Below are 24515 nucleotides of genomic sequence, written 5' to 3'. Positions count from 1 at the left end.
CTACTAGTATAAATCAGAGCCTGGAAATTCATGTCGTTAGTTTGCAAGGATTTAATTTTATCTCCTGCCCTAATCTTAACCCAAATAGAAAGTCCCCCGCTAGGTCGACCCATATCCAGGATGGGTACAATTTGATTGTAACAACTATAACCCTCGAAGAGCAAGGAACTAGTACGCCAAGTTTCCTGGAACATTAAAATGTCAAAATTAGTAACGCAGTCTGTCCAGTCCCTAATTTTCATTTTCGCATTGAGACCGGCAATGTTCCAGCTCATGATTGTCAGATTATCAGACAGTATAGGGGTGACGGTGGCATGGGCGATTATTTTAAAATGGGATGGCGACGCTGGCGCTCTAATGCCATTAGACACCATTGTAGTGGAGCAAATGACGATTCACCCACGGGACCAGTTGTATTCAAGTGATCGCTAGTTGCTATATCTGGGAGGGTAGCTGATGGTCAGTCCAAGGCCCCCAACTCAGATAGTACACTGAATCTATTAAACAGTGGATAGGGTGGTGGAGCTGGGCTAAATGGTCTCTGAGGTGGCCTATAGAAATAACCCAAAGGCAATGGGGTTACAGCAGTTGAAGGGCTAGGATAGATGTTATTGCTACTAAGAATGAATTTAGCTATAGTGGGGTGTCTGAAATTGATTACAATGCAATCTCCAGTGATATTCTTAAATAAAGGACCAATCCAGCTCACCCGACGGACTGACAAAATTTCACTCAAGATGTTAGGATCTATCCCTTTATGTTTAGTCAACCAGTCAATACACTTGTTATTCAGCTGGACCCAGGACTCACCTTGTCCCTCCTTAAGCGGTGGTACACCCGCCAAGATGAGAACATATGGGCAAGCATCAGTGGGCAAATGAAGGGCCGGCCCCAGATGTTTTATTGGCCTAGTAGCAACAGCTTGGCCCTTATCTGAGCCAACATTAGTTGGTGCCCCCGGCTTCGTGATGGCCAAGGTGGATCCGCCCTTTGATGTACCAGCAACCACACTAGTGGGTCAAGGCGGTCCAGCTGCTACAGCCGAGGTGTGCTGCGATGTCATGGCAGATTGGGTTTTCCCTACAGTATCACCCCTGGGTGCAATATTAGATGTGAGTGTACTACTGGTGGTGTTAGGCCTGCCACCCAAAAAGCCCTTGCTGGCAACTTCCAAATCTTTCAGTAGGCGATCTCCCCTCATTATATCAAGGCTTATCACCCCTTTCCTTTTTGCGTCTTCCTTTTTAGGTCTCGCCTAGGCAGCGCTTGCGCTGTCTCGTTGAGACATGCAGTATACACTATAGTGTATATAAGCTCCACCCACCACCCATCATTTTCATTGGCTGGTGTCCTAGATGGTGCCTTCCGATTGGTTGTAGGCTTGTTAGTCCCTCCTTATGATGGACATTTCTTCATTTGTGTCCTTCCACGGCTATTGGCCCCTTTACTGCACAGACTACTTTCTTCCAATGCCTTCTCACACCCCCATACTATTGCATTGCCAATGCTTGTTGTATTTGTCTCTGCCAATGCTTGTTTTATGTGTCTTTTATGTGTCTCTGCCAATGCATGTTTTATTTGTCTCTGCCAATGCATGTTTTATTTGTCTCTGCCAATGCTTGTGTTATGTGTCTCTGCCAATGCTTGTTTTATGTGTCTCTGCCAATGCTTGTTTTATTTGTCCCTCCCCACAAAGCTTGTTTTATCTGAGATCTCTGTTTAATTATTTACATGCGCAGGTGCCGGTAGGAGATCCCTGCGCACAGCTTGATGGTGGCAGTTCAGTTTTTCCCGAGACCAGAACTATCTATGCCCCAGGAATTTTGTTAAGCCCAGACTTTGTTTCGTCAATATTCCAAATAGCGGATTCGACTTATTTAGAGCGCCGGCCGTCCGTCTGAGGCCAGGACTTTTCCTGTGTTCCCATACTACTGAATTTACCCAGCCTGATTAGCACGCTACATACTGTTTATACAGCGGATTGGACTCATTTAGAGCGCTGGCGATTTGCCTGAGGTCAGGACTTTTTTCTCTTGCACTTTCTTACTACAGAATTTAGCAAGTCACAGCCTGATCAGCACGCTATATTCTTCATACAGGTCCCAGTACATCGCTAAACCCATTTTTGGTTTTTGTTTGCCCTGAAGAAGGTGGTACTCACATTAGGGTGCGATCACCGAAACGTGCGTCGGCGCATTCTATGAGGCCCTCCTAACTTCTAATTCTTCGAATTTTGTAACCTAATCTGAAATAATAAGTCTCAGATGGGAGCTTGAGGTACCGACGGAAAGTATTTGTAGTAAAAAGATCATTTGGAGGACCTTACCGGACACCCTGCCACATTGCTCTTGCTGCCGCCGTGAGGGGAACGGCTACTGCGGGGGAGAAATCGAGCACCATCATTGCCCAGATAACGCCGTGAGGGAAACGGCCTAAAGAACTATAACTCCCAGAAGCCCTGTTGCTGGGCGCCCGGCTGTGACGACATCAGCCCGCGCCCAGCACACTTAAAAGATCCAAAGGCTCAACGCAGCGCGGGACGCGCGCGGGCGGCGCCCGGGCGAAGCCTGGGCCAAGGGCGGGCCCGTCCTTGCCCGTCGCTGACCGGAGGAGGCCGGGCTGGGCCAGGTACCTTGGCTGTTCTACGTTGTGCCATCTGTTTGAAGGTACTGAGATACAAAATTGCTTAAATAGATCCATGACCCACAGTGACTGATGGCTATGTAACGGAGGCGTACTTCCGGAAGTAGGACTTGTTGTTTCATACCTGGTCTTTCATAGAGACAGTGTTCTGGTGTGGATGTTCACAGCCTTGTTGCATTAGAGGTATTTATAAACAAAGGCCCCTGCACTGAATTACACTGACTCTTAGGTACTGGGTAAGGGATAGTAAATTGGCCGCACTATGGGGAAGAGAAAAACATCCTCCATTGCTTCCTCCATAGTAAATAAGAAAAAATCGTCTAAAGAAGGGGGAGCCCCTTGCTCATCACTACTGACATATTTAACAGGTGCGGTGGGCGCCATAGAAAAACAGATATTGACGGTAGAGGAAGCAATGAAACCTGATAAAACTATCCCTGATAAAGGCATGGGGCTGATTACATCGGTTATTGATGAAGGCGCAACAGACCCCCTGGTGGGCCCTTTAGCGGATAAGTTCAGTGGGACAGGTAGTAGCAACTGCTGTGCGGTGAATATATTAGACCATATTAGTGATAGTGATCCAGAGAGTGACCCCCAACCACCCCCGAAGCGCCCCAGAAATCCAGACCCTATCTGTAGTAAGAGTAAGGAACTAGGATCAAAGAATAAGACAAGTGTGGGTGTAACACAAAGAAAGCTACCCAAAAAAGTTAAGGCCTCTGCCACGAACAAACAAACTGGGGGGGAGTCAGCATTTAAGATCTATGGTGATGTGATGCAGAGTGAAGTTCTGGATTTAAAAAATAAGTTCAATGTCCTAGAGAGTTTTTTAAGGGACTCTGTAACTGACCTAATAAATAGGGTGGGGGAAATGGAAAAAGTCTTGACAAAATTGGCTAATCGGGAGCTCCCTGAACTTAAAGATACTATGATAACAAGAAATATGATTACTAATCCTGTTACTCAGCCAAATACCACAACCAGGCATGAACATCGGCCAATAAGTGCTGATGTAATTAGGACAAATCACAATCCACCTGGCCAAAGTAGACCTAGTTATGTTTCTAAGGATGGCCCCTCGACCGGTGGTATAAGGGGCTCTGTGACGGAAGAAGACTCTGAAAATTTAAATATGTATATAGACCTTCCCCCAGCCTCAACACCATATACTATTATTTTAGCCAACGTCCCTAGACTGCAACAGGGTATGAGTGAAACTGGGGAGAGCCTAAGAAATAAATCAATATCATGGCTGGGGAGCAGAACCGGGTTAACCGAGAGACTCTTCCAAGAGTTTAAAATGGCAAGAAGGGTGAGGTGGATAGGTAGGGAGACTAAAGATCTGGCAGGTGACTGTGTTATACTAAATTTTAAAACCCCCCAGTTAATTGATTTAATCCTAAATAGGGCTGGAAGTAATCAGATTTCACTACATCACATCAATATTGTACCTTTAGGCTATTTCTACAAACCCAGCTACCATGGCCATACAGGACAAGGTTCAAATGCTCCTTTGGTGGCTCAGAATTTTTTAAGGGGCGTAAGTACATATAATCGCTTTCAGGCATTAGCAAACCTGGAAGAAGTGGACTGACTGAGGGCAAATGGTTTTAACGCAACTAGGCTTATCCCTAGTCAAAGCAAGGAGGAATTAGGTGTGGGCATACCAGCCTTGGATTCCACTATTGGGCCTACCAAATCTACGATACAGAGAGATAAGGATATAAGAGAGGGAACAGACACACTGGCTTTATACGAACACGCGAGCCAGGGGGGGACATTGGACTCTGCCCTGATACATAATCTGTATGATACTCCACCTTCAGCAGCCTGTGTAAAAATATCAACCTCTACGTTACTGCTGGCTAAAAATATTATAGCACCACACTTAACGCAGGAGGTTAACCAGCCCGTTCCCAAACCAGGGGAGTCTCCAGATGTTCGTATAAATGATCCACATAATCACAGCTGTAACTTCCTGTTTTGGAACGTAGCAGGTTTAAAATCAAAAATAAGGAATGTAGATTGGAATAAATTTGTACATAGCTTTGATTTGATATGTCTACAGGAAACTTGGTCAGTGGAGCCGATACATATAAATGGCTACAAAACTGTACACATGCCAGCAATAACTTCTAAGCATGGCAGAGCCAAAGGTGGCCTATGTATCTATGTTTCTAACCTGCTGAATTCTGGTAATATCCACACGGTAGCGGAGGATTTATATTATATTATTATTAGTCTATCCTTGGAAAAATCCCAAATAGTTATCTTAGTGAATTATTATAACAATGTGCCCCAAGACCAAATAGAAATGATTATTAAAGCTATATCTGGTCATATTCACAAATTACAGGAAACTGAATCCAGGGACTTACTGATTATTTGGGGAGGGGATTTTAATTCCGGCCTGTGCCAACATCCGGATACGGGGAACTGTGGTATGATTTACGACATGGAAACTACTTTTCCTCATTTCCCTCATTCCAAGTATGGTGAGAGCCTAAATGACATAGCATCTGACTTTGATTTGGGCTTTGCGAATACTTTGTGCTCCCCGCCGGTTGCTTTTGGTCCAACTTTCAATGGTCGGGGAACCTTCTCTACAATTGACTTTATTTTGGTCACTAATAGGCACCGTTCTAGAATCACTAGTTTTCATATACATAAGATTGCCATAAGTGATCATTTTCCCCAGAGTGTCGCTATCATATTGCGCGGAAATGAAGCCATGAGATCTAAAAGCCCTAATCCTCTATTAAGGGATATTTGGCTTTCAAGGCAAAATGGCTATGCCTTAAAGTGGGATAAAATAGACCCAAATGAGGTAATGAAAAATGTCTTAATGAAATGCAACGATAAGTTATTGGCTTGCCTGAATGAGGATTCCACAAGTAATGAAGTCATTAATGGCTTCATTGCTATTACAAATCAAATCAAGGAGGAGCTTACTGTGACAATTAAAAGTAAGAATGGTACCAAGAAGAACGAGGGCTGGTTTGATACTAACTGTACTAGGGCCCATAGGAATCTCAAAAAGGCTCTCCACTTGGAAAAAAAAGACAAGCCCAGGATTAGAGAGGCGCGAAAAGAGTACAATTATGCCCTAAAAGAAAGAAAAAAGGCCCTTAAATTGGAAGCATGGACGGCTTTACATGAAGCCGCCCACAGTAGGGATACTAGCGCCTTCTGGAAGGCAGTTAATGCCCCTTTTTTCATTTCAAAAGATACAGCCACAATAGAGGTGGCAATAACTGAACTGGAGTGGATCGACCATTTTTCTGCCCTGTATAATGACCCCAACGTAGGACCCCAGACCACTTCTGAACAGGAAAGTGTTCAAGTGAATATAGGGGGGCAGGGTTCACATCTGCATTTCCAGCATGATGAGGTAATCCTTGCAATTAACAAAAGCCTGGGTGGAAAAGCCGCCGGTCCAGATGGCGTCCCAGTTGACATTTTTAAACACAATCTGGAAGTCTGGGCCCCATTGTTGACACAAGTTTTTAATGCATGTGGCCCCGCCGGCCTCCGCCCCACATGGTATGAATCCATATTGGTACACATTTTTAAAAAAGGGAACAGGTCTGATCCGGCCTGTTATCGGCCAATATCCCTGTTGGATAGTACCGTAAAAATTGTAGGCCGAGTGATCCTAAATAGATTACAGGACTGGGCGGAGGAACAGGCAGTGCTAAGTGATTTGCAATATGGGTTCCGTAAAAAATTAGGCACAATAGAGCAAGGCCTTAATCTCAACATTTTAATGAATAAATACATTAAAGCCAAAAATGGTCCAATATACCTTGCTTTCGTTGACTTGTCATCAGCGTTTGATTGCGTCATACACAATAAATTATGGCACATACTCGAGGAGATGGGCGTGGAGGTGGATTTGATCTCCTTTTTAAGACAGTTATATCACGGGGCCAAGGCGCAGGTTCGTTATGGGATAAAGGGGGAATGCACTAGACACTTTAAAGTGAGGCGCGGTGTGAGACAAGGCTGCGTCCTTGCTCCATTTCTTTTTACGCTATATATAAATAGTTTGGAAAAGGTTTTAACACAGGAGTGCAGGGACCTACCACTAGCTGCTAAGCGACCCATCCCTGCATTATTATACGCAGACGATGCGGTCTTAATGGCTCGTACGTCACAAGGATTACAAAGGGTTGTAGATAGTTTTGCAAATTTTATGTCAGAGAGGGGCTTAACCATTAATTCATCCAAGACACTTATAATGAATTGTGGGACTAGATGCATAAAGCCCCAGACCATTTTTATTGATAAAAAACGGATCGAATGTACTAAAACATTTTCCTACCTCGGCATCCTTTTCGAACGTAAGGGTTCCTGGCTGGAGGCAGTTCGAACTAGAAGGCTACTATTTATAAGAACCCTTTCTGCCCTTTCCAACTTTAGTAGGAAAATGGGCAGACGACCAACGGTGGAACTACTAAATATATACAAAGCTAAATGTGTTACTGTAGCCACATATGGAGCGGGTGTTTGGGGATACATGGATGTATATCCCATCCAGGTAGTCGAGAATATTTTTTTAAGGTTTCTATTAATGGTTCCAAATAGCACTTCCTCTTTTATTTGCCACACAGAATTAGGGCTGACATATTTGGAAGACACCATAAAGATTCAACCGATTCTGTTGTGGCATAGAGTCTGGACAATGGAGGAATTGAAACTTAATCGCTTGATTATCACTGATTGTATGGGTCTTGATGGAGTGAAACAAGTTAAATGGTTGCTTTATGTTAAAACATTCCTATATAATCTGGGTCACCAAGAATTTTATGATGATCCTATCACTATGCTCAGGATATCTAGGAAGGACCTCAAGAAAGAGTCCTTAGGTTTTCTTAATGACCAGAGGCTCTGTATAGAAATGAACAAAAAAACGGTCCAGGCGCATAACCTTATTTTAACATCTTTTAAATTGCAACCATACCTAGACCTGACAGTATCTGACTATGCAAAATTTCTTTTAACTCGTTTACGTTTAGGCATTTTACATAGATTAACTAGCTTCCCTACAGCTAATGATTGGTCAAATGTACTGTGTAAATGTCCTTGTGATGATACGTCAGGTCAATCGACCATTCATGTGGTATTCTTTTGCAAATTTTATTCAGCGCAGAGGAATTTATGGATTATTCCTCTGTTAAAACTACTTGGTTTGAGGCAATGTCGTCCAGCCCTTATAGTCCTTCAACAGTTGGAGACACCTTATGTAATGGCCTCTATAACAACCTTTTTAAAAAATGTTTTTAGGTGCAGGAAATCGATCCAAATGTAATATGTATTGATATAATGTGTTTTTTCTCTCTTTTTAATTGGACAACTGTTTTAACTAGTATGTAAATATATGACTTTTAAGAAGTGTTGTACTGTAATTTTGAGATGTAATGTTTTGCACTACTTTGATCCAACTCTGCACATTTAAGCACTAGCACTTTCCCCCTCAAAGACAAATGTATTGCTCCCGGGACAAACCTTATACCCTATATCGCATTTTGTGTCAACATGGTACTTTATGACTACCCTATTTTATCTTTTTTATGTACTCTTATAATTTTTAACGTACCCTCATGTATTATTGATATATTTGCACATGTGTAAATATTCTGTGAGTGTATTCTTTTATGGTGAGATTTTTCACACCGAATAAAGATTATTTGAATTGAATTGAATTATTTAGGATTAATACAGCCCACGCCGTGGATCTTCTTTTAATGATCGAACTCTGCTCTCCAACGTCGGCAGCTTTATATGTTACGCCACCACTCCTCGCTTCAAAACAAGCCACCATAAAGGGGTTTATCTTTGTGTCCATTGCGTGCACTATAGTGCCCCTGGGGCAAAAGCAGGGACCTACTAGAGTGCTTCTCTATCAGAATGCACTTTGCGGTCCCCCCGGGGCACAAGCAGGCATCCACTTCAGCATGCCTAAGCAAGCGTTTACAATGCAATAGGTCTCGGATTTACGCGAGTTTAAGCTATTGGCATTGTAAACGGCAATGTCTTTTATTCATGTTTTAAAATCCAAAACAAAAATAAAAGGCATTGTTATTTACAATGACAATAGCTGAAACTCACGTATGAGCAGAATGTTCCTGTGCTAAGTTATCCAGGATGGTATATATATATGCGTAGCAGTGTGCCGCCTGACTGACAGTTTGCTGCTTCTGTCATTGCATCCAGGTATATAATGCAACAAGTAACATTACGCCTACTGTAAGCCAGGACTATTGGCTTTGTCAATGACCGTTATTTGCATAAGATAAAAAAAAGCAACAACTAGGGCTTCGGTGTATAGAATATTGAAAATGCTGCAGTTCCAAAATGATGAGACTGTGAAAGAACTATAACCATCTCTTTGAAGTTACATCCCAGTAAAGGGTGGTTCTGCTGCAGAGGTAAGTTTTTTTCTCCTCTAGGGGTGAGGGCAAAAATGAGAGCCCGACAGGGACTCGTTTCAGCACCTGCTTTTTAGAACGGAGGTGCTGAGCACCGGCAGGACCCGGCCCACATAAAGCCCCGGGTATTGTGAAGAATCAGGACAGCACCTGGTGCTTCAAGATGCGGCTTCGAAGCACATGGGTGTAGGGTCGGCGAGTTTAGAGGCCACGAGGTATGGTATGTTGTGTTTCCCTTCTTTCAGCACAGCTCCTCCGTCTCCTGCTATGACTACTCTTCAGTTCTCACATCACCCGAGCAGGGCCGCACTACATTGTTAATCGGTGACGTAGCACATATATCGGTGACTCGCGCTCCAGGCCACATGAAATTGCCGGGGTAACGGTATTATGCTGTGGCCCCATGGGTCAGTCAGTGGCAAGATCCCACGACCCCGCGAGGCAATAGGGAGGACCAGGCTGGGCCGGAGAGGCGTGATGGGGAACTGTGTGTCTTCCTGGCGTGGTGGGGAACGGTGTGTCTTCATGGCGTGATGCGGAACTGTGTGTCTTCCTGGCGTGGTGAGGAACTGTGTGTCTTCATGGCGTGATGGGGAACTGTGTGTCTTCCTGGCGTGGTGGGGAACTGTGTGTCTTCATGGTGTGATGGGGAACTGTGTTTCTTACTTTTATTTGTGAACCAGCTATCAGGTCTCTGCATCTTGAAACGGTGGGAGCGATGGAAAAGAGTTAGTCACAGCCTTTGAAATGACACCTTGTCCAGATTCGGAAGTTATGCAGATTTCGTGTTACCAGTAGCGTCACTAGGGTTGGTGTCACCCAGTGCGGTAACTCGTGGTGACATGCGGTTCGCCCCCGCACATCCCTAGGGACGCCACTGTCAACGGTGCGCTCAATTAACTTCTGTTTCGTTTTTACGAGCGGATAATTATTTTTAGACAAGGATTCATTCACTGCGCCGTCCACTTGTAAATCAATAAAGATTTGTCTGCTGCTAAATGACAGGACTGTGAACCGCATATTTCCGTAATTAACAGGGATACAAATTGCTGAAAGGATTTTTTTCCCTGCGTTTCAATAACGGTTTTTACTTCCGAAAATGGCACTCGAGATATATATTTTTTAATAAAACAAGTGCAGAATTGTGCGGTTTTATATGAGCTATTCGTTGCGGCCTTGCAGTTTATAAAAGTGGGCTATAGTCCCTAACAAATATGCAAAATGAAAAATGTTTTAGGGCTAATTGAGAGTAAGTCGCAAATATGTAAATGTAACTTTCAATATGTGGTCAGCAATGATCATATTTGACACCCCTTTTCTGATTTATAGTGACGTGCCACTGGCGCATGATGAATGGGGCAATACCGCATCACGGCTCGGGGAAGGTGTAGGAGGTAGGAACGGCAAGAACTTGCTGCTAACTCCTCAGCTTTAAATATGAATAATTACGCGGACATGGTGTTTCCGAAAGCTATTCCCTATTTAAAGCTAATCTAGGAGTAAAACCACAAATGTTGTAGGCCGGGAAAAGTGTGAGAACTAAGGGCCTAGCTACAAAATGAAGGGTGAGATACTGTGCTTTGCTGGGTTGTAAAGTTATGTTGTGAAATATATCATGTTTCTAACATACGTACCTGTCACTGCTCATTAATTGCTAAATAGTCCAACATGTGCGAGTTACTCATGGCAGCCATTATTAACATACTCTTTCTCGGGATTCCTGCAGTCTTCTAAAGGAAGAGTTTGCAAGGAACGCCTACATCCCCCTATCAGAAGCTATGGAATGCAAAACCTGATACGAAATGCATGTTCTCAATATATTTCTATATGTGTAAAAGAAAGCTAGGTATGCTAAACATCTGCCTGGTAATAAGTACATCTCTGCAGTTTCTCACCAGCTATCTACCAGGAACAGCAACTCGAAGAGCTAAGAAGGAACCTTGGAAATGAATGACCTAAGGGTAGCTTTTCACTGCCACCAGGATTAAAGCATTTAATAACGGAAGATATAAGAGAAACTCCTTACACTGAAAAACGTCAGAATGTAACAGTATTGCTCCCTTACCACCCACTTCCCTCTGGTGCTCACTGTGCTTTCCTCACTGCATTTGACTTATTTTGGGGCTCCATGGTGGTCAGCCGTCTGTGCCCCACTCACTCAACTTCCTTCTGTGTCCCATTCAGTCCCATAAAGCTTTGCAGCTAATAGTTTTCCTCCCTCCACCCCGCACAGTGATGTAGCCAGTGTGTTATGGGCCATAGTGCAAGAAAGGAATTGGGCCCCCAGGCCGCTGTTTGAAGCATGAAATACACTAATAATCAGTGTTCCCTAGGTCCATAAGGCCTCTGCGCCCCGGTTCCACTGCACCTGCTGCACCATAGCAGCTAGACCCCTGCTCCCTCACCCACTACCCAACCGTGTCGAGGGTGTACCACCTAAACAAAATTGGAGGCAACCATTTGCAAACAGAAAGGGTCCGCAAGTAACTCCTTCGCCTCTGTGAATGTCGAAAAAACATTTACAAGCAGGCAGTGGTCTCTGGGACCACTGTCCGCTCGTAAAAAATGTTTAGAAAACTATCCATATTCATGTTTTAAACGCATCACGTGTTCTAGTATGGACATTATCAATTTCTTCCGTTCTACTTTAAGCATCCCTCAGATCATTTTAAACTCTCTCAACTAGGAGGACTGAGTAGAATTTTTCTCTTCTCACAGAATATAGAGTAAGAAACAGTAGATGTACCAATGTGAAACATGCTAGAAGTCCAATTCATGCTTTGGCCTTCAGTAAAATATGGTAATACAAATAATGTTTGCATAGGTCTCCCACATTTTTAGTACACAAATATAAGTTTGGCACGGCACTGCATTGCAGCTGCATTTCTGTAGTGTTCCCGTAACTCTGAGTAGGCACTGAACCCATTAGCAGATGGTTCATTACAAATACAAGACAACCTAATATTTCAGCTGGGACCAAGGTAAATATACAAAGACAAACTACATTCTCAATGAAGTTACTGCAACTTTTCCTAAAAACATTGTTACTGTGTGCACGTCAGTTAAAAGTGTAATACGTGTAAAAAAAGAGCTTTTTTTGTAGTGTAAGCGCCAGAATTTATTCAGGTTTAATGAAAGTTTTTGGTCAAACGTAACAACAGTATTCACAAGTTAACAAGACATACTGAAACACCCTAACACTTGGCCGAGTACATACTGTGACAAACAAACGCCTCCACGCGCATGACCCATCCCACTTACGATATGTGCCCTGGCACTGGTGAGGCATTGAGGAACCACCTGCCTGCGCCGCGCGCTCGGTGCTGAGAGCCACTGGAACAGGAACATGCCACAACTGCGTCATTAGAATTACTGAGGTGCTATCGTGCGCGCTGCCCAGCCGGAAACGGAAATATTTCAAGGGGCAGGGCAGCGCGAGCGTATGACTTCTGGTTTATTAACTGTTGCGCTGCTATGCGCTCCTCCGTGCCCCATACCTCCACATGGTGTCACCCCATGTGAAGGTGTCACCCGGTGCGGTCCGCACCCCCCGCACGCCCCTAGTGACGGCACTGCGTGTTACTCTCGAGGTAACCAGACATGTGTAAGGCTCGTGCCTTCTCAAAAGTCATAGGACGTATCCGGCTTTTTCTTAGAAGTGGGAGGGTCACTGAAAGCTCTAGCCAGGTGCCTGTCTCTGGCTCAGTTTGAGGCCAATAGGGCAGAGCTTCCATATGGCTGGCCAGATCCACGCTCTATCCTCGAGCCCCCAGAAATGTAAAAACATCACACACCTTGGATATTAAAAAGGTACCCATTTGGTGGCTGAATGGCATAATGTGAAGCGCTGCAGAAACGGTTTGCAAATGGAATCCGTTTAGTGCTTCTTGTTGGGGCGCTGCTTCTGTCTCCACCTACCGAAGCAAGAGAGGCAAACGAACCACAGCCGCGCTTCACCTCGTCCTGCTTCACTGCTTGTGCTGTCTCTGCCTCTCTTTGTCTCGCATGCGCACAATGTAAGGCATCGCGTGCATGCGAGACAAAGAGTGCGAAATCGCCCACCAATGAGACGGCAAACAAGCACTGAAAATGCAATAGGGCTCAAATTTACGCGAGCCCTATAGCATTTTACACAGAAGTGCGGGGGTATAAGAAGGCACTAACGGGAGGAGGTGGAGGGGTGGTTGTGGTGTAATAAGTGACAGACTACAGGAGGGAATGATGAGAGGCACGGGAACAAAACAGTTTTTCTAGTAAAGGGGCTGATAGCCTCGTAAGGATAAAAATGAAGACATGACCGCCAGGAGGCGGGATTGAGAAGCCAAGCACCAATGAGAATGCAGGAATTTTGTTTCAAGCCAATAAAAGATAAGGCTGGCAAGCGTGTGATGAGTCGATGCTTGTGCGTATGCTTGCACACGCGAGGCTGCAGGAGTGTACGGATGGCGAATTTCACGATCGCCAGGCAACCCAGGATCTTTTAATTTTTCTGCTGCCCGGGAGTCAGACACCACAGCCGGGAGCCCTGACGTCAGCCCGGAATGAGGGAGATAGGCGGGGAGGGGGCAGTAAGTAGGGTACCCAGTTCGAATCTCACATCGGCTCACCATCTTGAAATCCTGGGCAAATTATTTAATATCCCAATGCCTAAAAATACACAAAAATGAATTTGTTCTTGAGTCATGCAAGCAAGTAGTGCTGATATAAATTTTGAATTCCTCCAGGTCGAGTTTGCGCTACATAGCCTAGCCCTTCCTTTATTTATTTTACCAATTAAATTTATTTTTCCAGAATGAGGCTTGGAACGCACTTCTCCTCCCGTGTGACGTGTCTGCCAGCTAGCTATAAGAGTATGCACTGCGCGTCTATCGCCTTCTGCTTCTGTCATTGTATCCAGATATATGATAGAACAAGTGACATTACACCTCCAACAAAACCAGGTATGACGCTCGAGGGATATTGGAATAAATAGATTTTCAGCAACTTGGACGTAGAGTGTACTTAGAGAAAGGCAAATTGAACCCTCTTTAATTAGGGCTGAAAAACAATCCTGAGTTTACCGGCAATTTTGAATCGAGTGTTTTTGGTGTTCACAAAGAGTGTGCTACTTCCTGTTTTGGTGTAAGCCGCTCCTCGAGAATTATTACTTTCAAATTAGTTGACTTTCACTATACTGGCCTGCGCACAAGAAAGTAATGTGCATCACTGCTATGTGTGCATCTTTTAGTGATGGCTGCCTTTCATTGAGAAAAACCTCACAAAAAGAGATGCTGCCTTTGGATTATTGCATTGTTCTAATCATTCGTTGTAAGTTATTGTAGCTGAAAATTGGGTGTTCGCTCTGCGACTGCCTTCTTCCTGAGTTTGCGGCAAGATCCTTTTATGTCGCTGTTTGGTATGAATTGATTGTCCTGGGGAAGATTAGCTTGTGGTGAGAGGTTTGCTCGCTAGGTTGAATGTGGCTGTAGACAGGGTATTTATTATTCTTATTGTTTTAATCTTTGTGAGGTGTCATTTACATTTCGAGTTTTTGTGAGATTAACTGTTCCATATTACCTCTAGAGGGACAGTGTTCGTGTTAGACAGCTGTGGCAATAAAAGAATGTTTCTCACTCATACGTTTATCTTTCAATTAACTTATTAATAAGAGAAATTGCGGTGGCTGCCTTGGTTTAAAAAGCACTGGAGATTTTCATCTGCGAACTCCCTTTTATTGTTTAGGTAAAAGAGGTGCCACTCTCGTGTAAGTTTTGGCATTCTGCTATTTTAGGATGCATTTTAGCAGTGGTCTTTTGAATTTCTTCTTGCATTTTTACCTCTGCTAAATTTTAAGGCTAATTAATTCCAGGCCAGGGTAGACAAATTGCAGTCTTCTACCAAAGTACCTCAAAGACAAGCAGAAATAAATTACCTATGCAAAGAGTGTACCATGTGGCAGGCCTAGTTTATAAAGGAAGAAACGTGTATGGAGGGAATTAACACTCAGTGAAGCTACTGGTTTATCTGTGACAAATGTAGAGAAGCTAATAGCGAATGAGGTGAATGAAGTGAGGCATAAAGACAAGCAAGGAAAAGTCCTTAAGCATCACTTGGCTTGTGTCCATATGCAGGAGGAAGTATTTCCCCAGTTGTGGGGCAGCAGTGCAGCAGTGCAGCAAGTTGCCTTTGTTTGTTAAAATGCTTTGTGCTACTCGTAGTTTGCTGAAGTATACTGCAAATTGTGTGAGGAGGTACACTCACAGTTTTTTTAATGATGATTCAGATGACTCAAAAAATCTCTCTCTTCAATAGCCTGGGAAGTTCTATAATGAGTAATGGCATGCCAAATGGTATTTCCTGTAGGCGATTTCCATGATTTGTTGGAAGGTGAGTCTGCTTTAAATGTTGCTCCTTTTTTTTTCTTCTTTCCTCGTTCTATTGGCCTGCACAAAACCTCTGCAATCTGAGAGAGGTGGTCTTTGTGGGGGGCAATAAAGCACTGCAAAACTGTGTATCACCACTATGATAGCAAGGCTTCAATATAAAGTAGACACCAGAAAACATTTAAAATAAATCTTAAATTCAAGTTCTGGGCTCTGGTTTCCTCTAGGGGTGGATGTTATCTGTTGAGCGATCTCATTTTTCAGGTCGAGCATTGGAGACCTCTTGTATATACTTCTTTAGTATATACTTATTGTATACTTATATGTGTATGTACTTTGGGTGTCTGGAGATCAACCCTAGGACTTGTCTGCTTCCGCTTAGGGACTTCTTTTCTGTTCAACTGCCTCTATTTAACTGTTTTGATAGAAAACAACCAGCAGAGGTCAGTAAAATACCAGAATCACTTTAGCATTCTCTCCATTCCAGTCCATAGAAATTGTCTTCCATGAGCACCTGTAGAAAATAATATTTTTTCCCATTTTGTATTTTCAGTGATATGACCACCAAAGGCCCTGATTTTATATTAAAAACAGAGCTTTGGACTATACCATTTCCCTCTAAAAGGCATATTTATCTCCACGTGTTCCCATACCTAGCGTGTCACGCAGTTTGGTGCTTACTTTCCCTCCATGTTAAAGAACAGTAGATGTTTCAGCACCCAGGCTAATGTGCTGCATAGCTATATACATATAAGGTCCCAACAGCGAGACCGATTGCATTGCAAATGCTTGTTGTCAGAGTTAGCACTTTTACGTGCCCGCCATGCTAAACTTTGAGTTACGAAGTAGACAACCGAAGGACTTTTCCAATTAAATTAATGTAATGGTTTTACGTTGTAAATAGTGAAGTGTATTGCCGAAGGTTAGCTAGGTAGCACTGTACCAAACTTCGGGGCATATCATCAACGAGGCGATAAAAAATTATCGCCGCTTTTGCGTCCGTTTTCGGATGAAAAGCGGCGATAATTTTATCGCATAATCAGCAAGGTCACGCTATCGCATGAAACCTTGCATTAGCGCCTGTATTCTGAACGCCCAGCTTTGCATCTCTAATGAGATGCAAAGTGGGCGTTCCTGCCCTGACATAACTGGAGAAATGTCGCTAAGCGACATTTCTCCAATTATCAGTGGGCACGCTAACCTGCAGAGCGACAAGCAAAGTAGCGATAACCTCTGTTATCGCTACTTTCCTTACGCCTGCTTCAAGACTGACTTAGCCATGATATCCTATGTAAGGTGTATATCATGGCTAAGTATGCCTTGCCCTATCAGCAAGCTATCGCCAAACTTTGTGAGATTATTGCTGGATTTTCAGCGATAATCTCACATTTGGCAGTTAGTTCTTGGAATCTTATTGTTTTTGAGATAAGCGTTGCTAATAGCACGCTATCTCAGCGATAAAATTCCACGTTACCTGGCGATAATTATCCTAGCGCTAAGTGCGCTTAGCAATAATTATCGCCGGGCCTTGATGATATGCCCCTTTGTTGGCTGGACGGCTTAGCTTCTGTTTGCACAACCATGGATTGCATGTGCGTTCATTATGGAGCGGGGAGTTCATCCTATTTCTGCCTGACGTCACATAACTGATTACAGGTTCAAACGTCCCCAAGACAGTGTGTAGCATTGCTATCACTGCCGTTTTTTTTAGGTCGAGCATTCAAGACCTCTTGTATATACTTTAGTATATATACTTTAGTATATACTTTAGTAAATATTTATATGTTTATGTACTTTGTGGGCTCTAGAGATTAGCCCTAGGACTTGTCTGCTTCCGCTTATGGACTTTTTTCTGTTCTACTGCCTCTATTTAACTTTCTTGATAGAAAACGACCAGCAGAGGTTAGTAAAATACCAGAATCACTTTAGCATTCTCTAGATTCCAGTCCATGGAAATTGTCTTCCACGAGGACCCGTAGACAATAATATTTTTTTCAAATCGTGTATTTTCAGTGATATGACCACCGAAGGCCCTGCTTTTATATTAAAAACAGAGCTTTGGACTATACCATTTCCCGCTGAAATGCAACATTTCTCTCTATGTGTTCCCATACCTGGCATGTCAGGCTGTTTGGTGCTTACTTTCCCTCCATGTTAAAGAACAGTAAATATTTCAGCGGCCAGGCTAATGTGCTGCATAGCTAAATACATATAAGGTCCCAAAGGCGAGACCGAATGCATTGTAAATGCTTGTTTACCAGGTTCTCCAATCTATCTAATCTTTTAAAAATAGTATTAAACTGTTTGATCATTTGACTTTCCATTTGTTTAAAAATAGTATCAACTATAGTCTCAATAAAATTCCCATTTGGGTTTTTGTGAGTAACACTTTCATTTATACGCTCAGTCTGTGTCCAGGCAGAGTTATGTCCTTCTTTACGGAGAGTTGTGACTGAGAGCCCCTCAGCGAGTTGTGGAGACTCAATAATATCGCTGCCACCCCCAGGCGGTTGTTGCTTCCCTCTAGTCCACATACTCTGGGGGGTCGGTTGGCTCTTGTTACGAGGGGGTTGTTTTCTCTTATTTACTGTTAGTTTCGAAGGGCCTCTTTTCCTTTTCTCTCCAACAATCTTGTTGCTCGGGGTCAAAGGAGAGATAGCAACATGTACAACAGGGTCAGGCTGTGAGTCAGTAATAATAATAGGACTGCTACACCCAGGTAGCATTGCCAACGGATTAGCCAATGGATTAGATTTCATAACTGTGACCACAGGGGAAAGCGACAAAACATTATTTGAGCTCATTTGCTGGGGCTCTGAGTGTAGACCTATAAAGTCCATCGACATTCTTCTATCAGTATTGGCAATTTCGTTTGGAACCATATTGAAGGCGTTTTCCAGTATACTTTCGAATGTAGGCGGGAGCACAGAAGGTCCCTCAGATGCCTGTGTGGTAGAACTTGTATTTCGTTTCCCCATATTAAATATTTCAGGGCTCACCTTACTGACAACTTAGAGGGGTGGCCCGCCCGACCAATGTTGACCACTGAGAGCCTCAGAGGGCCCGCCCTTTGCCCGGGGCTTAGCCCGGCGCAGTCCCGCACGCGGACCCGCGAGGCGGTTGCTCTGCTGGAATTTGAGCGCCTCCAGGCGCGAAATTGCAGGAGGCGGCTTCCGGTTCCGCCGCTGAGGGTGCTGGGAAACGTAGTCCGCCTCCACACAGTGGCCGCGTTTGAATAGCGGCGGCGGGAGGGAGACAAGCAACGACCGTAGAACTGTGCCCAGGTAAGGATTGGCCTCAAGACAATGTGTGCCTTCTGGGAAAGAACTCGCCCCACTGAACTGAACTAATGTATACTAAATGTCTGTGATATATAAGGCAAAAGCACCAGCCACTGAACCAATTTCCAATGGAAATGTTCAAGCCACCTTCCAAAGGTTCAGAAAAACAATCAAAAAGAGGCCCTGAAATTGAAACAGGGATACATTTTTATTTGCCCATGTCTTCTGATCTATTATCCTAACTAGAGTGTTACCACATAACTACTACCATTGAACACACCCTTTGAAGAAATGGATCATCAATTCTGACACCCAGAAGAAAGGCTAAAACAGAACTTGTCATTCATGAGAAGTATTTTATGGTGTAGCACAAGGTTGAATTCCAGCTACTTAATTGATTTAAGATCTTCTAGACTGATGCTTGATTACTTCAACCTCAAACCAGGGGACTTGTTTGCTCTAACAGGGCTGAAGAACTTGAAGTCAGATGACAGAAATATGGGTTCGAGTGTAGTTCTGTGATCTCACTTACCATAAAGCCTGCATATTTTATGAGAAGGTCTTCCCCGATTTTTCGGTGAAGAAGGTAAAGCAAACCACAGGTAAGAGAATAGCATCCAACCACAGGACTCCCTAAGAGGAAACTTGGAGAACTGATGTTGTAACTCATAAAAATAATAATAATGTAGTACAATACGTAGAGCGGAGCACCTAGGCCCCCTTTCAATATAGGAGCAAACAACTCCTGCAATACCACTCTTTTCCTTCCAGGACCCCATTGTAAGGTAGTAAGGAATGTATTAAATTCCCTAAAGAATTGCAATGGCAGGAAGACAGGCAGAGCAGAAAAATGATAAAGTAACCCGGGCAACACCAGCATCTTCTCTATCAAGACCCAGCTCATAGGGGAGAGGGGCAGTGAATTCCAGGGAGCAAACGCTGTGGCCTACCCAAATTGCCGTCCATGAGGTCCAACTCCGCGTGAAAGATGTTAAGGTCAAGACAGCGGAAGGTGCTGAATTGCCACATCTGATAGAGACTTCTAGCTACAGATTCCTTACCTTTGAATTTCCCCAGGCATCAGACTAGATCCAGAAGTGTTTTACGTGAGCCGTACCCCTGCGCACCAGTAGGTGGTGTTGGTCTGCTCAATGTGGCGTTGTGTGAGTTGTCCACGCTGAAAGTAATGTACATGTCACCTATAGCGATGCCACCTCAGTGCGCAAACAGTAGTTCTTTTCATTCTGTGCCACCTAGTGCTGATCTGAGAGAAGAGCTACCCTTCTGTCAACTTGTTTTGAGTTTTTTTTCCTCCTTCCTCCTGGTGTGTCCAGGATGTAATGTTTTAAGCGCTGTGTCATCTGTCACCGCGCCATGTCGGTGACGGACCTGCACCTCATGTGTTTGTGGTTTTCGTAGCGCGACCACGACCCCAAGTGGTGCTCTAACTCCTGGACCATGGTGCCATGGGCTATGAGGGAGCGGTCCCTGAAGCTGCTAGCGGCCTGCATACGACTCCATGGAAGTTATGATCCTTGTTGGACTGGGCCCTTTCTGCAGGGTCAGCCCTGAACTTTTTGCCTTCCTCCTATATTCTTTCTGACCTGTTGTTGGCTGTTTTACGACTCTGGGCACTTTACCACTGCTGATCAGTGCTAAAGTGCATATGCTCTCCCTATTGTAAATTGATGTATGAATTTGTGATTCCATGATTGGTTGGTTTGGTTTACCTGTCAGACCCTAGTACAGTGCACCAGGAGTACCCAGGGCTTGTAAATCCAAATGCTACTGGTGGGCTTGCAGCACTGGTTGTGCCACCCACAGAAGCAGCCTGTAAAAGTGTGTCTAAGGTCTACCATTGCAGAGCCTGCGTGCAGTCTGGTACTGTCATGCTGACTGGGCAAGTGCACCCACTTGCCAGTCCCTAAACCTTCCCTTTTCTTCAAATAAGACACCCCATGATAGACCCAAGGGCAGGGTGCATTGTAAGGATAAGGTAGGACATGCCCTGGTGTGTGTGGCATGTTATAATAGTGAATTACAGCCATTTTCGTTTTTAGGTCTTGCTTAGCGGGCAGCGCGAATGCGCTGCCACCGCTTTGCGAGGCATGCAGTATACACTATAGTGTGGAAGCTTCGTGGAAGCTCTGCCCACTGTTCGGCCCATCTTCTTCATTGGCTTAGGTCATAAATGCTGCCTTCTGATTGGTTTTCAGCTTGTTTGTCCCGCCCCATGACAGCCTTGTCAATCATTTGTGTCCTTCCACGGCTACTGGCCCCTTCACAGCACAGACTGAGACTACTTTCTTCCCTATTGCATTGCCAATGCTTGTTTATCTTCTACTCCCACTCGGTTTCATGGGAAGGCTGGCTCTCCTTAGGCACAGCTGCTTAGCCTGCCTTTCCGTTCCAAGTGCGAGTGAAAACAGACCCGTATATTTTTTCGCAGCCCCCTCCTCATGTTTACCATTGTGTGCCTTTAATTTGATCAGCATGGTGCCCCACAGCTGCTCCGATTACCGAAGGGCTGAGCGCTGTGGAGACCGGGTGATTTAGCTGTCCTTGAGTATCTTTTGTTCCGATGGAGCATGCACTTCACAGTGCCCCCAGTGCACCAGCATGGTGGACCAAGTAGAGTGCTCTCACATCAGCAGGCACGCTACGGTCCCTCCGGGGTACATGCAGGCTCCAAGGAGGCTGCGCACTAGTCTGCAGCCAGCAAGACGCATTACCAAGTCATTAAACTAAAGGGTAACCCTGCCACTAAGAGCGCTACTGCTGCAACTCGACTGCCTGTCTGACAGCTCACTGATTCATCATCCATTGCAAGAGCAGTAATTAGGAGGGAGTGGGATTGTCCCTTTTCCCCTAAACTGCCCCTCTAAGCAATCTGGAACGTTGGCAGCTGTGGACGTTACACCAGGCTACTCGTCTTTCTAAAAAGCATTTTCATGTTTAAATTATAATTTCTTTATTTACCGCTCCAAGATTAGCCTCCGCATCTTGGAACAATTATTGTTTGGATTAAGTGCGAGAGTGAGGTGGTGGATAACTGTTGGCCTTGAAAACGTGGCGTTGGCTTTTCTCTTGCTTTTCTGTTTTTGGTGAGCAGACAAAACAGAGCCTGGGTGCATGTTTGCTAAAAGAATTTATATGACCATCACACAGAGATAAGATAAGATCAGCTTGGATTTTCATCTCTACCAGCAGGACCAGTCTGGTAAATAATTACTTTCTGATTTGGACGGAGATGTATTGCCTTCTGCTGTCCATTTAATGCAGACGCCTTTCAACCAAAAAGAAATTAGAAGCAGTAGCTGAAAATAATAGTCTGTTGTAAGTGGCACAAGGCTTGCGTGCCATATTTGATTTAAAAGCAAAAACACTTTCATATCGGTCTGGCCTGCTGAGCTTGCGGGGGACTACTACATTGTATACATCTGTTAACATCCTGAAGCAAGCAGCGACCCAATCACTATGTCACAGGTGACAGCGTATTAGCAAAGCACATAAACTCTCTCTAGAGAATGAGTAGGTCTGTCAATAAGGATCATTGATTGCTGCTTGCATATTTCTGCAGGCTGTAATGTGCTGTGCAGGACACGCATAAGACGGATATGTGTGAGGGGAGGGTTTTTCATTTTAAGTTTTTCCGAATTTGTTGATTTTTTCCCATTCTTGTCTGTGTAAGTGCCCTCAACATCTTCCTTAAATTAATTTTGGGTTTTGTAAAGCGGTGCGCGGTACTGTAACACATCTCGTCTCTTTGAGTAGAGGGGATGCAGTTAGGTTACTTAGATGCAAGAAGATATGATGTATCACGTAACTTTCAACCTTATATATAATTGCATGTGCCAGTATTGCTTTTTCAAAACTACTACATTAGTACACTGAGGCCACGGTATGCATCAGTGCCTGGGACTTGTTGGAAAGGGAGGCTCAAGACTGGTCCTTCACATATTACCCCAGCTGGGTAAGAGGGAAGGCTTGGAAAGAATATAGAATGAGAACCGTCAATGCTGCATACACAATGTAAATCGGAGGAGAAAAATCACAAAATGAACCGGTGCTTCTCCTCAAAATCAAGCATGGGAGAAGTGTTTTCAGTTGTCTCTGGCATTTTCTAGATCACTTTCGAGTCTGAGGTGATGGAGAGTCTTCAAGATTGTGGATTCTCAACGCTATATGGATCTGTCTCTAAATTTTCTGCCTCTTGCTGGTCAGAGGGCACACAGATTTAAATGTGACCGACCTCATATCCTAGTTGGCTGGCATAGCCATGAACCCAGGAGAGATTTGCAAGAGTGTAGGCATACAGTATCTTGTACGCTAAACACATGGTCATGTACTGCACTCGCTCTCTGTCCAGGAGCCGTTACATGTATTTCAAAGCTATTGCAATATTCTTGTGCCGCCTCATTCTAAATGTTAACCAGCCAGCATGATTTTCTGATCTCTTGGACTGGAGGAGATTCGTTTTTGGCAGCACAGTGTAGAAATGTGCTGGAAGTGTGTTGAAGTGTGCTGGAATGCATCTATGGGGAGCACTAACTATTTTTTGTTATTATTCAGGGGTCCTAAGTTACCCTTCGAACTTCTGAGTTGCAAGTGATGGTGTTATTTGGAGGGAGGGTGAGGAAACTGAGTTGTGGCCTAAAGACAGCATCTCGACCGGTGTTATCTCTTGTAATCTAACCTTTTCTTAAGACAAACCCTTGAGTAGGCTAGTTTTCTTTTCTAAAGATTATACAAATACCCAGTCACATTACTGACACCACAGCTAGTTCCTATAGACATAGTCCAACATTAGAATGCTGGGACAGCGGCATGGATTGACTGTTCTCAACTGCCTATTAAAACCTGTTAGCCAGGAGATTGTAGTTGCAAGGACAAAGTAACAAACTGTAGGTGTTAATAAAATGGATCTGCATCTTTAGGTGAACTGGTGTGAGGTGTGTTTATGCCTGTTTCTGTAGTGGGTTAATCAGAGTAATTTGTAGTTGGTGTATGGTGGGGCCAGTGATGGAAAGGGCAAGGACAGAGGTCTTGGTTCCCCTATTAAAAATCCCAGATGGGCCTCTCTCCCAGAGGAAAGTGCCAGTTCTATGTCCCGCCTCAAGTCTCCTTAAACATACTTTAATCAATATTTTATTGGCAATTACAAGCACCAATCTTTATTATACACAAGTGTATTGATGCCATGATTGTTTTGAATTCACAGCCATAAAAACTGCTTACCAGCTACAGCATTATTACTCAGAGGTTTGGTCCCTACTCGAGAGATATTCATGTAGGCTGCAAGTCACCACCTGAAATTCTAGCTCACCAATACACCTTCAATTCTTGAGCATGTGATCATCTTCCATCCCTCCACTATCCTTATCTATCCAAATACCAGACCAACATATCCACGGCTCAAATTAATGTCATATTTCACTATACTAATTCACCACTAACTCTTTATGGGTTCTGGAGTAGAGTGCTACTCGCCGATAAAGCGCTTCAACGCCAAGTTATTCAAACAGTGTAATGCCACATGTGTCATCAGCCTAGCCAATTTAGCTAAGTAGTATTGGTAGTCGTAAAATAAGTTCATTATACTATCCCTACTTTCAGGCCTTAAAACCCCCAAAAATCCCGGAAGCGCCTCAAAGGAGCACTGGCTGCGCTGCATTCTGAGTGTACCCGTGCAGCCCCCGCAGGTCGTCAGACTGTCAATGCAGCAGGAGCCCACCACCATGGAGCCCATGCTACCAGGAGGGAGTTGGCTTTACCTTTCAGCTCTATGATGAGGT

The sequence above is a fragment of the Triturus cristatus genome, chromosome 11 (assembly GCF_964204655.1).
Source record: "Triturus cristatus chromosome 11, aTriCri1.1, whole genome shotgun sequence".
Taxonomy (NCBI): domain Eukaryota; kingdom Metazoa; phylum Chordata; class Amphibia; order Caudata; family Salamandridae; genus Triturus; species Triturus cristatus.
The sequence above is the reverse complement of the archived record's forward strand: the minus strand, read 5'-3'. Positions refer to the sequence as shown.